This window comes from Schistocerca gregaria, chromosome 3 (assembly GCF_023897955.1).
Source record: "Schistocerca gregaria isolate iqSchGreg1 chromosome 3, iqSchGreg1.2, whole genome shotgun sequence".
Lineage (NCBI taxonomy): Eukaryota > Metazoa > Arthropoda > Insecta > Orthoptera > Acrididae > Schistocerca > Schistocerca gregaria.
This window is the reverse complement of record NC_064922.1, coordinates 298967009-298983982: the sequence shown is the minus strand read 5'-3', so window position 1 is coordinate 298983982 and position 16974 is coordinate 298967009. Positions and strand designations below refer to the sequence as shown.

The 16974-nt window shown below is 44.2% G+C and overlaps 1 non-coding gene across 1 annotated transcript; it reads left to right on the top strand.

Moving 5' to 3' along the window:
* The first annotated feature begins 227 nt into the window (after positions 1-227).
* Positions 228-302, top strand: Trnas-cga (transfer RNA serine (anticodon CGA)). Its single transcript has one exon. It is a non-coding gene; the product is annotated as a tRNA-Ser (tRNA).
* The last annotated feature ends 16672 nt before the right edge of the window (positions 303-16974 follow it).

Genomic DNA, 16974 nt, shown 5'->3' with positions numbered 1-16974 from the left:
CACACAGTTTTAATCTGCCAGGAAGTTTCATATCAGCGCACACTCCGCTGCAGTGAAAATCTCATTCTGGAAACATCCCCCAGGCTGTGGCTAAGCAATGTCTCCGCAGTATCCTTTCTTTCAGGAGTGCTAGTTCTGCAAGGTTCGCAGGAGAGCTTCTGTAAAGTTTGGAAGGTAGGAGACAAGGTACTGGCAGAAGTAATGCTGTGGGTACCGGCCGTGAGTTGTGCTTCGGTAGCTCAGTTGGTAGAGCATTTGCCCGCGAAAGGCAAAGGTCCCGAGTTCGAGTCTCGGTCGGGCACACAGTTTTAATCTGCCAGGAAGTTTCATTCTGTCGAAAAGTTGAAAACCGTCTTTCACACGGCGTACCTCCGCGGAGCTGCGAGTTTCTTCCGTGAGTCGCCGAAATCGGTATGATGCCACGTTCATATCATTGAAATCGGTCGATTTGGTTGTGGTGCAATACTGACTCGTGGCGTAGCTGAAAATTTGGTTCTGAATTGGCGAAGCCAATGGATGTCAATGCCAAATAATTGCTGTGGTATCAGATTGACCTGTAACGTAGCCTAATGTTTACGCTTTTGCCATATTTGAACTGTCAATTTCAACCAAACATCTGTTGTACCATATTGATTTAATTACTCGTGTCATACGATGGAAAGTCTACTCTGCCATGCTTTCGTCTACAGGCTTCGTCTGATCTTTGGTTACACAGCACACCTGTAAGCGAAACTATGAAGACAGAGCCTTGCCAACCAGTCAGATATCTTGGTGGTTTGATTAAAGTTGTAGCGGCCCTCGCGCTTGTGGATAATGATGTGGACTGTGATTTTGGATAGGAGTTAGTTCAGATGATAGAATGAAGGATTTCACGACAGGGTAATATTACTGCTGGTGACCGCAAGAGAAAAGCCTCTGAATATGTCATGCGCAGTTCTGGACTAAACTTCAGGAACAGAAGAATTTCGTGGTCCACGACCTTACACACAGAAAGATTTACCAGTAGCAGTATGTTCAGAGTTCTCGAGTTTGGAATTTTCGGTAATTTTAAACTCATCTGCTGGAAGCATTTTGGGGTTCTCGTGAGTGATAATTTTGCTAGCACTTAACTAGGATGAGATGTGGCCTAACTTATTCCTCATCCGCTCAAGATTCACTTCAAGCATCGTGATCCCTACTCAGTTGCTTGTTTCTTTCTGCTGCGAGGCAGAAGTCAGTTTTGGTCAGTTTTGACGACACAGCTTTAGCTATAAAATAGTGAACATTATCTTCGGGTATTCTGTGAATGTTGGAGTCTTTACGGTGCATACCTGTGAATCCATGTTGTGGCAACACTACTCCTCACTGAGTAATAATTATTTACCCTTTTGGAACAACAAGGTTAGGATTTAATACGCGTCCTGTTTTTTGAATAAATCTGCTTTAAACATCAATTTAGTTCAAAAATGGCTCTGAGCGCTATGGGACTCAACTTGTCAGCTCATCAGTCCCCTAGAACTTAGAACTACTTAAACCTAATTAACCTAAGGGCATCACACACCTCCATGCCCGAGGCAGGATTCGAAACTGCGACCGTAGCGGTCGCGCTGTTCCAGACTGTAGCGTCTAGAACCGTTCGGCCACTGTAGCCGGCATCAATTTAGTTCGTTAAACGGTTTCCCAATGTGCACACCAACACACCTTCTCACCTCCAGTGATCGCAAACCTCTTGTACCATGTAAGAGAAAGTTACTTGGAAGCATTTAGTTAAGTTCAGTCCCTTGTCAGTCAATCTTAAGTCCGGTTTTCGACTCCTATTGCACCTATCCTTTGTGACAGAAGCTAGGGCTACGTTCAGTTAATATTTCTGTGGTTTCAGACAACTGGGCATTCAGGGGCAAATAGTGTATGTTAAGCACTGCTTTGTTCAATAGGAAGCTCACAGCTATGAGAAGGCCAAGTTATATGACGAAATTGCGTCCATCCGAAGAAACAGCTACCAATTTTTAAAAATTCGGGTTATCGAATGAAACAGCAAGATTACTGTTACCACTCGCTATTTATCTCCACGATGTGTTTCGCAAGTTTCAGCCCCAATCATCAGGTGGATTTACGTTTGTTAATATGACATATATGTGTGTTGCGTTAGGATTTTAGGGGAACTTGTGGTACTGTCTAGTGGAGGAACAAGACACTATTTCGAACAAATTTTTCGGGTTTTTTGACTAAAAAGTAAACTTATATCTACCAGTGAAGTTAAAACAAGTAAAAAGAATACATCCAGTGGCCACAAGTTCCTTTCAATTTCGTAACTCATCGCATGATCATATGTAAACTGTCATATTTTATTTACATAATATGATGTTTACATGTGATGTGTTAGAACAGTGAAAGCGACTTGTGACCACTGGAGGTATTCTGTTTTACTTGTTTTATTTTCGCTGATAGATACAGGTTTAGGCTTCAGGAAAAAAAAACTAAATATTGTTTTGTTTCTCGACTAGACAGTGCCACAAGTTCCCCTAAAATAGTAACATAACACACGTATATGTCATACCAATAAACGTAAATTCACCTGACGATGGATGTTTAAACCTCCGAAACATGTCGTGGAGGTAAAGAAACAGTGACTGATAATTTTAACCTTATTGTTTCATTCGGCATCAGTAACAGTCAGAGTAAAACATAATCTAAAATATTCGTATTTAAACGTTTATGTTAATCAATAAACAGTGGGCTTCTTTCAATATCAAACACACCCAATTAAAATATGTTGCATCGGTGGCTGTGTTCCACATCTGTGACAACTGGTGGCTCTTCCTGAAGTAAGAGAAATGAAATTACATTTAAATCAATACTATGAAATGAATACCCTTATCTGCATACAGGCGTTGATATTCGTCAACAGGTACAGTTGAAAATGTTTACCCCGACCGGGAACTGAACCCGTGATCTCCTGCTTACATGGCAGATATTCTCTCCAGAATTTTTTTTTTTTTTTTTTTTTTTTTTTTTGGCTTAAGATCTAATTATGTTCCATATAGTTCGTTGAATTTGTTCGTGGCGGACGTCCGATGAAACTCGGTCAGGTGTTCGTTAATCCGTTCACTCCGTTTTTTTTTTTTTTATTACAGAGGGTAGCTAAACCCTCTCACTGAACACGCTGAGCCACTATGACGACTCCATCTGAGCCACCGAGGACACAGAGGACAGTGCGACTGCAGGGACTTATCTCTGGCACTCCCCTCGTGAGACCAATATTGGCAACTTATTGTCCCGCACTATATTCGCAGTGCCCCTGACCATTACTCTCATTACTCGCAGCTTTATCGATTCCCGTATCAGTTCAGCAATTGGTGTCCAACCGCACAGAAGATGGTCAAATAGCCGGTGAGCCGTAACTATATACGAAGATGGTATCTGTTCTTTCGGACATGTCCGAAAGAACAGATACCATCTTCACATATAAAGTAAGAGAAAGCCATGTGTGAACGAGTAATGTCCCGCTATCGGCCTTGCAATTACTACTTCTTTAGTTCGTCGTGGTCGGAAGGAGGTAAGTTACGGTCGCGCTGAAGGTTCCTCTGGCCATAGCTAATTTCTCCTTACTTTAATCGCTGAGCCTTGAAAAATACATAGTCTTTCGTGTAGCATATATGGTAACAAGCTGCAAAGGTACAGAACAATAGTTGGAGGTATAAGGAAGGGAGCAACCCTCCTTGGTAGTCATATCAGCGTATTCATTTCACTGGATCCCATGTTCCGTGAAATCCAGCAGAACTTTTACTTTTATTTTCCTGTCTTTTCAATAGAAAGAGAGCGTCCTAGATATCTTTGACCAACCTACCCGCAGTGTATATATGACCAAAGGCGAAAAGAAGTCTTTGGAAATCTGAACATATCAGAAATTTCTTGCCGCGATGCCTTCTAATCTGCTCCAGTGCCCTCAGGACAGCAAACAGTTCAGCATAGTAAACAGACAACTGCTCTGGGAACCCTATACCAAGGACGAATTCGAGGTCCTAATGGAGCAGGCAAGAGAGACCTCCTGCTTAAATTTTTCGCTCTGAACACTAGTAAAGTATCGTAAACGAATTAAAATTTCGTAATATTTGGTTTTGAAAATATAATCTGGTGTACAAGTCTTCCTGTACCCATTCAGTTCAAAAAGTAACCTGGGATTCTTTAGTAGCCAGTGGGATACCCTACTCCACCCCTCGCTTTGGACGTTAATGCTCGCCACCTTCCATAATTCAAGACTCTCCCTTACACGGATCCCAAATGGCGTCTTTGCCCCTGGACATTTGTGGAACAGATGCTTCAGTGGCGGCTGGGCACGAAGACGGCTGTCTGCTAACGGACTGAGGCCTGACTACTTCGTGTGCCACGAGGAGGAAATGTCAAATAGACCGTTACTGCACACAAGGTAGCCGCTAGACTCGTGCGACGAGCCCCTGTTGACAGCCTAATCTTGTGGTTAACCACAATCTGCATGCTGGGGAATGAAGGCCCGGGACTTTCATAGATCTGGTACGCATATTCAAGCCAGGGTTGCATGAAGATCAATGTTTCAGGCCTCAGTCCGTTCCAAAATCGCCAACAGCTGTCTTCCTTGCCCAGCCGCCACTGAAACGTCTGTTCCATAACAATACATGAACAATTGGTGCAGACGTGATCTGTCGGCTGACGGACGCATTTGAATATGTTTAAGGCCTTGGGATATCGTAAGTTCAGTTCTTAAGGTGTGAAAGCCACGTAAGCCTTTCATCTAAAGTGAGGCGCAGATACGCCGCCTTTTTTTCAAAACTGGTGACAGTGTTTCCCAGTTTTAGAAAATTAAAAAGCGAGCGGGAGCTGTTAAAATCAACACACACAGATTGCTTCAAAGAGAACCTGAAACGTGTGGTGTTTCCCCATTCTGCCTCACTCCTGATCGCCTAATTCCATTGTTGAGCAGTCGTCGCAAATTTGGAGGACGCACAGAAGGTGGGGAAGTCATCCAAGAATACAGAACACTGTACGTGACTCCTTACCGTGGATGTAACACTGTTTATCACAATGGCGAACGCCACTACGCTTCAAACTTTGCCTACAGGGACGTCCTTCCCCTGCTTAGAACGATCAAACAAGACAGTCCAAACCCAGTATCTAAAATATCTTTCAGAGAGGAGAGGAGATACCAATGGAAACTCCACTGGTAGAGCGGAAACAAAATATTATGTCTCCATATAATACCATAGGCCATTACAAATTGAAGAATATACCGACAGGGTGTAGAGTGATAACCTCTTGAATCCCCAAGAGGAGCGAGTTAGTAATGAGATGGATTCGAGAAAGCGCATTAGGCACCAGTTGACCATACGTTCTAATGTATGACTTATACACCTAGTGCCAATTACGCTATGAGATGGTAAGATCTTCCCTAGTTTTAAATTAGCTTTCTTCCACATGGCGGGAAATACTCCAGCCACCCAAGTTTCATTAAAAGCTGAAAGAGGGCCCGCTTCAACTGGTGGTTGAAGTCTTTTTTAACACGATTGAAGTTAAGAGTGCGCGACCGGTCACAGCATTACGAGTTACCGATAATGCACAGTCCGATTCCTAAAGAAAGAAAGGACTTCCGTGTTTCTCCATATTGGTCGAGCGGAAACCCCACCCAACCCTCAAATGTGTCGCCCGATAGCGACAGAAAGTCGGATACGGGTAACAATCGGCCGTTACGCTATTAGAAGATTCAGTCAGCGTACGAGCTATGTCTCCTGGCCATTCCTGCTCTCTGAGAGCTGCTCTCGACAATCGCCAGTTCCGCAACGAAATCTTCCTAATGGATGACTATACTTTTCTAGTGGTTTTGAGTCTATTGATGAAGTTCAGCAACTTTTTCCAACAACTCTTCTTACTCTCTCGAATTATGATTCGTGCCTTTGACCTTGTGATCCGAAAGTTTGAAAGTTTTTGAGAGTTACAGTACCGTCTGAACCGACGTAGAGCCACGCTTATATCCTTAATTGCAGAAATATACCCATTATTCTATTTCTGAAGGCTTGGGGGTGGATACATCAGCAGCCTGATGAATCACGGCTGTAATGTGATCCACCTCGTCCTGGACGTATTCACTACGCTCGAAAACTGTTTGTAAAGTATCCAGTTAGCCCCTCTGAACAGTTATCTCAGCGGGTTTCTTTCAGGATCTGCACCCATTTGGCAGATCGATCCAGAAGCAGTAGTGTTCGTTCCATGAAGGTCGTCATCCACAAGGGCAGGTGAGGAGAAAGAGAAGCATATGACTGTAAAGAAACTGGAGCAGTGCTAAAATGAGTAGCTTCACCCATGTTCATCAGCATGATATCGGCGTTTTGTATGAGATCCCCCAGTACTTGACCCCTGGGCCAAGTGGTGCGCATCCCCATAGAGCACTGTGTGCTCTAAAATATGCTATGAGGAGACCGGGATGTAGCAGTTCAAGAGCATGCTGTTTTAAAATCTCCCTGTCAGCAGGCTCATGGACACTTCGTGGCATTAATATGGACCTTTATAGCGTTTGGGTAAGGGAATGGGTGAGGAGGGAACGTATCTTTGACGAAAGCACGTTTCCCGCCTTTGGACGTATAACCACTAAGTATGTCTCGCTTGTGGAGGTGACAGCCCCACGTACAAGGGCGCCATGTATTCTATAAGAGCAGACTCCTTACGGATCCTACATCCATTCATACAGTATTTCTCTAAGTATTGCAAGCTTGCTACTTTATTTTATAATCTGGACTTCAATAAAAATGGCAAAGGTAATGTTAATCAGAATACAGGGAGGAGTTGCCATCTAAATAACAATAGCTTTATCCATTCTTAACATCACAAGAGAATTTTTTTTAAAGAAACGTCACACAAACAATTTTATTTGACTAACGCTTTCACTGATATGTGGTCTGTGGTGGACAAGTAATCAGCTGGTGATCGACACACGACACTAATCATAACACTAATCGCCTTACCTGACTTCATACACGTGAATCTGGGGTACGGCACAAAAACTACACTACTGTCAAAGATTGATACACCACTATTCCAAAGAGAAAAATATGGTTCTTAAGAACAGGGTGCTAAGAAACATACATTGGAGACCTACGCCATAGCAGTGAATATTTTACCCTTCTCCTGGTCAGGGCGGCACTCCACCACGCGTTCAGTGAATTAAGTCATGGACGGCAGCAATCTGTTATTAATGCCGTGCACCCGAAAAATGGATGTATGCGGTCTTGCGTTTGGCTAATTCAGGTACTTCCCTATGAGCCTCTGAAACCCCGGTGGATTCCAGTGTGCAGGTGGACACATTTGCTGGTCTGTCAGATCAATTTCACTCTGTCCCAAAACTAAGCGTGACGGAATATGTCATATGTTTAGACAGCCGACTCACGACAAATAACTTCAAAATGTTCAAATGTGTGTGAAATCTTACGGGACTTAACTGCTATGGTCATCAGTCCCTAAGCTTACACACTACTTAACCTAAATTATTCTAAGGACAAACACACACACACCCATGCCCGACGGAGGACTCGAACTTCCGCCGGGACCAGCCGGACAGTCCATGACAACAGCGCCTACGACCGCTCGGCTAATCCCGCGTGGCGACAAATAAGTACACCCACACACGCATCACTCATTGTGTGTGTGATGCTAGAAGCAGTACCTCTGCCATTTCAGAAGGTGACTGGCACAGGCTCTAAGTGGCACACTAGCAAAGGACACAAGTGTCATCGTTTAGGTAGAGACCTGCAGTTCTTTATTAGCGAAGCGCCAGTACAAGAGTGACGTCTTCTCTTTCTCTCAATTTTCCTCGCCAGCTTGGTAGCAAATCAAATTTACGTCTTACACTACCTCCACTTTAGAACTAACCAATCACGAGCTGGACCCCGCATTCGAAGATGGGAGATCGCTCCTTCCTCTGCATACACCGATTTGACCAAACTTTAAAGTTAATTGGGAGAAAAGAAACAAAAAAGATTCAGCTTCATGGCCTCTTTCCCACACGTTTACGCTTTGTCTTTTGCTAACAACATGACCAGTAAGGAACCAGAGTCCTCCATAAAACGATCGTTATCTCCCCTGCTGTGGCCATTTAAAAGTTTCCAAAGAACGGCCGTAAACTCGCTAAAAGCCTCATATCTTCACAAATATGTTTTGTAACAGAATCTGAACGTCTGGGCGCCAGTGACCTGTCCTACAGAAATTCGCACAATGCTCACAGTCGTCTTATCGACTTGCTGCCCAACAAGGGCCCATCCTCCATGCCAGTCTTCAATGCTTTGGCCATAGCAGCGGCGTCTCCTCGGCGCTAGTCAGCCTACCTGGACGCAACCGGCGACCAATCGTCGCCATCAAAACGTGTCTGCACAATGAGACCGCGGGACTCGGCAGTCTGGAAATGTTTTCACCCAGGTTCCGCCCTCACTTACCATCGACTTTTACTGCAGGCGTTTAAATCGGCACCCTATTCCTTTGAACACAGGTAAGGCTTACCACTGTTCCTTCACTAGAGCACACAAGCAAGAGCGCTAACTACTGCCTACCATTTCAACATTTCATATAGTAATAAAGATCAGCTTCCCAAAGAACATTAAGTAGCATGACACTGAATCAGAAGTGAGAATGCCCTGTAATCTCTCAAGTATGTGAGCCATTTTGGTGCCATGGTTACACCTATCCTTGCGTCAGTATTTTCATGCACTAGCAGAGCTTCTGAGTTGCATATTTTCATCCTTTCCCTGGCCCTTTCCCCTCCAAGGTCGACAGGGAAAATGGCAGACACTGTTTCTAGGATGCCGTCTCTGTGCTCGCTGTTGAAGTTTTTCCTTTCTCTCGTGTCGTTGCTGCCTGGGTTGCCACTTCTTTACCCTTTTTGCATCTGCAGGAACAGCTGTAGGTAAATTTGCTGGCAGGGGGTACTGTTTCGCGGGACGTCGTTTCTGTCACACTATCTACCTTGAGGATAGGTTCATTCATTAAAGAAGAATAAGAAGTAGCAAAGACTAGTGGTGTCGATGCCTTATGTTCATTCTTGGCTTCTGCATAAAGAGTCCATTTCTGATTTTTATTCCCTAGATATTGGTTTCCTAAGAGAAAGTTGGGCAGTCTCGGGTTCAGATTGGGTGGCTTCTAGAGCAATTAATAGACACTATTGGAGACAGACAGTCAGCGCCTTTCATAATTTCTCACAAAATGATTCACCTGTACAAGGCAGTGTTGTGTGGTCAAATCGTTGGCATTGGTAGCGCCTTATAGTTTACGTGCGTATGGTGTACCCCTAAACTGGAAGAACTCTGCCACGGTGGATTCGTGTAGTGATGGAGACATGAAGGTCACACTGAATTGGCGATCTTCTTAATCTCTCCTTAATTCTTTTGCGTTCTCTGTTCAATATCTACTATCCCTTGTGACACTCGTTCTTGTCTCAGTTTCGAGATAACTATGTCCACAATATCATGGCAAGTGACATCAAGCGTGTTTGATTTCAGGAAGTTGTGCATCTCAACAACTGTATCATATGCAGTCAATTTTTTTTTTAATTTCCTTCTGAGTTCCACCTTGTGTTTCAACCAGCAGGGAGCCATTTATCAACGGTTAATATATTTTAAGTCACCAGAAACACCTTTTAAGCCTTTATGAACAGTCTGTTTTGTGCATCTTCATGTTTTCGCGGAGTGATGACTGCTCCAGGAAACTGAGGGCGAGTACCCGCCTAAATTCCACTTTTCCTTCTGACATTTCGGTTGTGTATCGTTCAGCCACCTTCAGTGTGAACGGAGTGATTGACGCTCCAGAACTCGCTCCGCCCTTGTTTATGGGGATCAAGGAAAAGGCGCAGCTACCTGCTAGCTTGAAGCCTACAGTATTTCGGAGGTATGTTTAAGACCCATTTGTAGCGTGGCCTCATGGTGTAGATAAATTACAACAATTCCACCCACAGACAAATCTAGCTTACAAAGGAAATCGAAAAAGAGGGATGCCTTCTATTTTTGGGTGTTTTGGTATGACTCAAAGATGCTGGCACTTCGAGACATGCAGTATATCGGAAACCGATGCATACGGGATTATATTTACGTTGAAGTAGCTGTCACCATCCTCCCCAGACGATGAGTGTTCTGAGAACTCTGGTACACAAAGCGCACATCATTGCTGACGAGTGCAATAGGTAGGGTGAGTTTCTACCCATGAAGAGAGTTTTTAAAGTCAACGGCAATTCTCCAAACCAGATACGTACGGCACTACGAATGAACCCATCGGTGGAGATAGGGAATATAGAAGAATAAAGGGAAAGGGCTTTCCTGAGATATGTGGGAGGCCTATCATAAAAATAGGACGCACCCTCTGCAAACACAAAGTGACAAATCATTCTCCACCAAAGAAAGCAGCAGACCTGGATTCCGTCAAAGATGATTTGGTGTTTCGGAAACCTGAGATTTACAAGATTCCTTGTGAGCGTGGCCTTTCATACTTCAGACGGACGACACCTACAGTGCATGAAAGATGCACGAAAACCACAGGTATACCCGGCTCTTAACAGCCTAATAAACCGGTGGTGGCAGAGCACTATACTGACACTGGTCACTCGCTCGTATACGAAAACGTCGAAATTTTAGCCCCATGCTCATCTTTCTGGGACTCAGTAGTTGAAAGAAGGAACTGAAGTCACGTTGGTGACGAATTTAATAATTACAGATAGCGACTTCAGCTATGATAAATCGTGGAATTTGCCACTTTCTGTAATAAACTTATAAAGACGGCGAAACAGTACAGCTACCATCGATATCCCGCGTGGATCGACCGATGAACGTCCTTGGCGCGGTCCGCGAGTGTAAGAGTACAAAGCGAGTGCTGGAAAGTCAGTCTTTCTGCTCACTCTGAAATGGCTGGACGACAGACAGTCGAAATATCAGAAGAAGACGTGGAATTTCTGCGGCTGCCCGCTCTAAATTTAATGGAGCATCCTGATTTATGACTTCTGGAGCCCTGTTACTGGCTGAAATGGTTCAAATGGCTCTACGCACTATGTGACTTAGCATCTGAGATCATCAGTCCCCTAGAACTTACAACTACTTAAACCTAACTAACCCAAGGACATCACACACATCCATGCCCCAGGCAGGATTCGAACCTGCGACCGTAGAGGTCGTGCGGTTTCAGACTGAAGCGCCTAGAACCGCTCGGCCACACCGGCCGGCCAAGCCCTGTTATTAAAGCAGTCATATTGTCAGGAGGACTAGCCTCCTGCAGTCTCTTGGAAGAACGAGTGTGAATACTCCCAGATGGTACATTCACTGCGTTTGGAGAGTTTTTACACTGTGTTTAGTCATGGTGTTCCTGCGAGCAGCTAGTGATATGAAGGTCCGGGATATGGAAGTCCACCCAGACAGAGCCCTGTTTCCCTAGTTATACCATATGCAGCTGTGGTGATACCTGTTCCCCAGAGGTCGAACGCTAACAGCTGTTCTACCTCAGCAGTCAAGCACCACATCGGCGCGCAGAACACTTTGAGATTGACATTTTTTTAGGGAGGGTTGTACCATCCTTGTAATCCGAACAGTTTAGCCAGGATTTGCGTTCACTGCTTCGCACAACGTTTCACTACCGCACCAGAAGGTGGTCGCTGAAGCATTTCAAGAGGTAGTGCTTCACATGTACCTTAAAGGACACAGTCGTTTAAGGCACAGCTTTATACTGTCATCGGGGGACGACAGTCCGCCACCTCCTCCCCTCCCCCACACCTTCAGTTGTCTACAATGGTTGCGACGTACAAATGACTCTATGAAATATTTTAACGAAGGGCATTTACTGTGTTACTCAGTAACTAGCTGATCGTGGGTTGGTCCACTGATCAACCAGCCGAACTTGTGCTGTTACCGATTTTGTGTGTGTGTGTGTGTGTGTGTGATTGCTCCCAGATGCTTTACAAATAAATTAGAACTATAATATTTTAATTACTGTGTATTTGTTTATGTTTCACGCCTTCTAACCACTATTGTACCATAAGATATTTTAGCACGGAAATACAGATCTCTCTGCCGTACCGGCACTTACCTTTGTTGAAGGGGCACGTCCTGTTAGACCTTGAGGGTTTGTCATTCGAATTAGTCCAACAAGACGTAACCTTACACCGCAATGGGTATAGTAAAAAACAGGTCAGATGGGCGTTGGGTTATCGATCAGTCTTGAATCGGCTGAATGATGAGACTAAAGTCTACAGTTTTCTTGTCTGAAGCAGATAATGTTTGTAACAGGACTCATCGTATTCTGAGGGAAATTAGATCCTTTTAAACATTAGGACCCTTTTAGGATCTGCAGAATATGAGCTTGGATGCTTTCGTCCATAAGACCACTTTCTGCTGTTTTCTTGCATTTGTGGCACGTCATCTCTAGGTCGAACCATCAAGATTGTGCAGGATAGGAATATAGACCATACATGTAACACATGCTTTCAAGAGACAGACAAATTTGCCATTGCTGAATATTGTCTTGGGACTGCTCATCCGATCGAATAGAACAACACAGCGATATCTGTGAACACCTCCAGTTAGTGGGATAGTGTTATTAATGAAGCAGTTAAAATTATACAAGCAGTGACTTTAAACAGGTGGAGTTTGTTGCCTAAATTCTAAAAAAAAATCAAATCTGTGTGAAATCTTCTGGGACTTAACTGCTAAGGTCATTAGTCCCTAACCTTACACACTACTTAACCTAAATTATCCTAAGGAGAAACACACACACCCATGCCCGAGGGAGGACTCTAACCTCCGTCGGGATCAGCCGCACAGTCCGTGACTGCAGCGCCCTAGACCGCTCGGCTAATCCCACGCGGCGCCTAAATTCTGCTCTCTCTCTCTCTCTCTAAAAAAAAATAGCTGCATATATGTGTACGAAATTAGGACCCACTAATGTATTCAGGTAGTGGGTTAATATGTATAATGCAATGATTAGAATAAAGATTTTTTTATATATAAAAAAGTAGTGTGTAAGCTTAGAGACCGATAATCGCAGCAGTTTGGTCCTTTAACACCTTACCACAAATTTCCAATTGAACACTCGGTCATTTGCAATGTACAAATGAAACTAGAAATAGCTTAGCTTTGCAGGACAATTTCTTTAACTGTTCATGTGTTGGCCTGCGCAGACCGGAAGACCAGAAGAGATAGTATGCAGAAAGACCACATACATCGCAAACAACTACGGCCACTAAGCCATCAAACACGAGAAACGTCAGATGTGATCGATAGTGAAATATTTATCAACTTTAGCTGAGTATGTCTTGCAAGACTCACACACACACACACACACACACACATATATATATATATATATATATATATATATATATATATATATATATATATTTCACTATCGATCACATCTGACGTTTCTCGTATTTGATGGCTTAGGGGCCATAGTTGTTTGCGATGTATGTGGTCTTTCTGCATACTATCTCTTCTGGTCTTCCGGTCTGCGCAGGCCAACACATGAACTGTCAAAACTGTCATGAAAAGCTATTTCTCGTTTAATTTGTACATTGCAAATGACCGAGTGTTCCATTGGAAATTTGTGGTAAGGTGTTAAGGGACCAAACTGCTCTAAGCTTACACACTACTTTTTTATATATAAAAAAATCTTTATTGAAATCATTGCATTATACATATTAACCCACTACCTGAATACATTAGTGGGTCCTAATTTCATACACATATATGCAGCTATTTTTTACACTACTGGTAAATCTCAGATTTTGATCTTACCTCTATGGGGTTCTTAATTCTACTTAAGCTACGAAAGTTACGCTACCTGCAGCATTACAGGTGTGCCAGTTCTCTATAAAGCTGATGAATGTTGGCCTGGCCCACTGAGCTAATCCCAGTGGGCATGCCCCTGCTCCCCCCCCCCCCCCCCCCCCTAGTCCAGAGCAAGGCGGATTCCAGCCGTGAAGCGGCTGGCCAAGTCCCGGCCCGGCCCGGCGGAACAGGAAAGGTGCACGGAGTCTGAGTTGGTGTGATTGTTACTGGTTTTTACTGATTGTCCCTTAGAAAAATCTTAAGGACTTTTTTCGAGATTTCGTCTGTCAATTTGTTCAAGACATTGAAGGTGTTGTCATGACTTAGCAGACGGTACGTATCGTTATTGGGAAGTTATTGTCGCAGTTCGTTTGCTACGTCATCGATGAGGTGGCACTCATACACCACATGTTCTGGCGTGCCTTGCACAGCACCACAGTCACACGCGGGTGTAGCCTGCTTCCCAAACCGACATAAATATGTCGGGTAGGGTCCATGTCCAGTAAGAAAGTGCAGCATTCCTCTAGTAGGTATGAAGTACGTAAGCTGTACTCGTTCCTCTATGTCCGGTAACAGTTTATAGGTTCTGCGCCCCGTATCCTCGTTATTCCACTGTTCCTGCCATAATTCGATCCCTCTCTTTTTGATCGCGCTTTTATCCCCAGCTACTTAATCTAACTTAAACTAACTTACGCTAAGGACAAGACACACATCCATGCCCGAGGGAGGACTCGAACCTCCGACGGGACGAGCCTCACGGACCGTGACAAGGCGCCTCAGACCGATTGGCTACCCAGCGTGGCACGGAGTGTTCACCCTTCGAAATGTTGGATGATGTCGAGTGCGTTACCTACCTACATTTCTGTATGTTATTTGAACATCACATCAAAATACAGATCCCGAAATTGAATGGTACGGGGCTATCGAAACGAAAGCTTATAAATACGCAGCTTCTGTAAGTTGGCCAATAAAGCTAAGATTGGAGCAACCTGCGGAGAAAGATTGGCACTGTGAGCCACATGTGGCAGTTGTCTGGACGCGAGGCGTCCCCCGAGGAAGACGCGAAATGTGGCGCGTGGCGCCAAGGAGTCGCGCGTCCTCGCGCAGCGGAGAGATAGTCGTAAATGGAAGAGACACTGCGCGGCGCGGTAAGGGGCCGGCCTGCCGCTTCGGAGACACTCGACCGGCGATAAGCATCGGCTGCAGGCGGCGAGGCGGCGCGTGCGTTCCCAGCGGGGCCGCTCGCTACCTGCCACCCTGGCGCCGGCGCCAGCGCCGCCGTCCGAGACGCCACCGCGATAAAAGCGCGCAGCAGTCGCAGCGGCGGCAAACCGCCATTGTCTTAGCAAGTGTCGGCGGCGGGAAGTTGTGCCCCCGGAACACTGACCAGGGCCCGAACGCTGTGCTGGCACCAAATGCCCTTCGATACCTCAACAGAGACAGGACTATGTTTCTGAAACCACAAAATTCATTTTCTTAAGGCAATGTCTTGTTGTGGTCTTCAGTCTAAAGACTGGTCTGATGGAGCCGTTCACACTACTCTAACCAACGCAAGCCTCCTTATCTCCTAATAGCTGCTCCAACCTACATACATTTGAACCACTTACCATGTTCATCTCTCGTTCTCGTCTACAGCAAGTTTCCTGTCCCCCTCCCCCCCCCCCCCCCCCCATCCCTAGACAGGCAACATACTCCCCTCCAACACTAAGCTCGTGATCCCTTGATGTCTCAGTACATGTCCTTTCTATCGATAACTTCTTTTATTTAATTTATGCCACAAATTTCTTTTCTCCTGACACGTAACTGCCCGTTTTTCATACATTTTCGAAGCTAAATTAGATCACTTGATTAACTGTTGTGTCACTACGTAGGACCCATACACGTAATTTCTCCTTTTGAGCTCTTCAATGTGATTTTCAGCAATTTCATATCTATGTATTCGCTAGTAGTACGTCCATTCATTGTAAAGACCATGTATCCTCTGTTCGTTTAATTAGCACTACTCGTTTACAAACAATTGGGTATCAAGGAAGCACCGAATATATTGTATTTTATGATGTTACAAACCTGTAGCAACTCTATAAGTCATCTTGTCAACTTGTTGTACTATTTTTTTTTTAAATGGTTCAAATGGCTCTAAGCACTGTGGGACTTAACATCTGAGGTCCTCAGCCCCCTAGACTTAAAACTACGTAAACCCATCTAACCTAACGACATCACACACATCCATGCCCGAGGCAGGATTCGAACCTGCGAACGGAGAAGCAGCGCGGTTCCGGATTGAAGCGCCTAGAATCACTGGACCACACCGGCCGGCTATTGTTTAACGTAATGAAGTTTAATTACTTCCTCATTCCTTTATGTCACAATACGAAACTAAATTGAGAATATAAACAAAGTTTTTATTTAGGCTACTGGACTATAAATCGAAATTCCGTCTACATTAAAAAATAATGTGCCCGTATTTGAAGTAGGAAATATGGTATGATTACGTGGGATAGTGTAGTCTCAGTGTAGTTAGCAAAAATGTAATCAGAATTGTCTACTTGAATCATTTCACTAATCTTTGCATGAAAACGACACATACGTATTGGACCTTGTATCCTATTCCATGCCTGTCTTTTGTAACCACCGAATGATAACATCTTCCATAATTTTGGGCAACTTCTGTGACTGTAATTAACGAAATTATTCAATCTACAATGTTCCGATTGTCAACCAGTGTACATAAGACCCGCGGGAAATCGCGCGAGGAGGCTATACAAGTTGAGATGCTGAGCTGCAATGTGTGGTGTAACATCAAGTCATGAAATAAACAACATTCAGAGTACAACCGTATCACTTTTTCGTCTTTCAAGTTGTAGGGAACTAGGGTGTTCTTTGGCCCGTCACCACTTAATAAATTTACACGAACAATCAATTGCAGCGGAGCAACGAAAAGAATTTAACTTTACGCCAACGTTATTTTTGAACAATCTGAGTTACACCCGTCAGACGTCAAGAACTTTTTCAGTTACCTTCTTCACGATTTATATTCGTAAAGACTTTTACATTGGTTGACTTACTTTTCGATAATTATTTTCCCCAATTCTGCTCAGTACTTCGTCATTAGTTACGCATCTTTCCACCTATCTTCAGCATTCTTCTGTAGCACCACGTTTTAAGGATTCTTTCTCTTATT